This window comes from Octopus bimaculoides, chromosome 28 (genome assembly GCF_001194135.2).
Source record: "Octopus bimaculoides isolate UCB-OBI-ISO-001 chromosome 28, ASM119413v2, whole genome shotgun sequence".
Classification (NCBI taxonomy): Eukaryota; Metazoa; Mollusca; class Cephalopoda; order Octopoda; family Octopodidae; genus Octopus; species Octopus bimaculoides.
In genome coordinates this window covers 5,713,904-5,715,604 of record NC_069008.1, presented here as the reverse complement: position 1 = coordinate 5,715,604, position 1,701 = coordinate 5,713,904, and positions in this window count along the sequence as shown.

Sequence of the window (1,701 nt, the reverse complement as noted above, 5' to 3'; positions counted from 1 at the left end):
GTTTCAGTCATTTGACTGCGGCCATGCTGGAGCACCGCCTTTAGTCGAGGAAATCAACCCCAGGACTTATTCTTTGGAAGCCTAGTACTTATTCTATTGGTCTCTTTTGCCGAACTGTTAAGTTACGGGGACGTAAACACACCAGCATTGGTTGTCAAGTGATGTTGGGGGGACAAACACACACATACATATATACGACGGGCTTCTTTCAGTTTCCATCTACCAAATCCACTCACAAGGCTTTGGTCGGCCCGCGGCTATAGTAGAAGACACTTACCCAAGGTGCCACGCAGTGGGACTGAACCCAGAACCATGTGGTTGGTATGCAAGCTACTTACCACACAGCCACTCCTGCGCCTATGATAAAAATGTTCACTGACAGCAACAACATCATTTACTCACAAAGTGATTGTTTTGATAATTTGAATGTTTTCAATTTCTTTGTTCAATTCTTCTAAAAATTCTCTCAAAATTAAGCCAGAAATATTCAGCACACAACAAAGTAATAAAGAACGTGGCCGGGCCAAACTTTTCATCAAATCGTCCAACCCATGCTGGCATGGAAAACGGACGTTAAACGATGATGATGATGATGATGATATATATATATTCTGTTACTGGTTTCAGTTGTTTTATCTATGGTCATGCTGGAGTACCACTTGAAGGCTTTCAGTCAATCAAATCAACTCAAAGGACTTAGCAACCTCTTTTGCCAAACTGCTAGGTGACAGGGACATAAACACACCAACACTGGTTATCAAGTGTTGATGGTGAACAAACACACACACACATATATATATTGGGCTCCCTTCAGCTTCCATCTACCAAATCCATTCACAAGGCTTTGGTTGGGCAGAGGCTATTGTAGAAAATACTTGCCTAAGGTGGTACACAGTGGGACTAAAACTGGAGCTATATCTGTGTGTGTGTGTGTATAATTTATGCCCGAATTCCTTTAAGGTCTACAGTGTCTTTCATCGTTTCGAAGTAAACTTTGCCTTTCCCTTTTTTTTTTTTAGCTAGGATTCAATAAAATAAATACCAGTTGACTATTGGGGTCCATGAAATCGACTTACGCATAATCCTCCCCGAAATTTCTAGCCTTGTACAAAAATGTAAAAATAAATTCCAGAAAAGAAAAAATTTCATACGCATGCGCACGAAACGTATTTCCGCCTCCATTCATTCCGTCTTGTCAAGCGTAACTGATATCAGAATTTCTCTCAATCAACTTCCAAACACATTTATAATAGATTTCTCTACCACCTGATGCACTTATAGTAACAACACTATCCTTTATAATAACTTTTCCGTAAGTATTAAACAACGAAAATATTTAATCTTTTAATACTTTGTGTCTCAGATGTCCTTTGATGTGTTCGACATTTGGCTGCTATTTCTAGCTATGGAAGCAACCTCCTACACTTTCCACGTTTGTTTGTTGTGTGTTTTCACTGTGGATAAAATGCCAGAAATGGCCTCAGGCTCACCGATATTTTAAATCATAAACAGAAGCAACCAGGGGTGAAGAATAGGGTTGAAGAAAAAAATCATAACTTTTCAAATTTCTGTTTTTAACATAAATGTGTTTACGAAGAAAAAAAACATTGAATATATGGGGGAGTGAAACGAGGAGGGTTGTCTTAGGATGAGCTAGAAACGACAGCCAAATCTATCTTAAATCACACCTTTTCCTTTGAA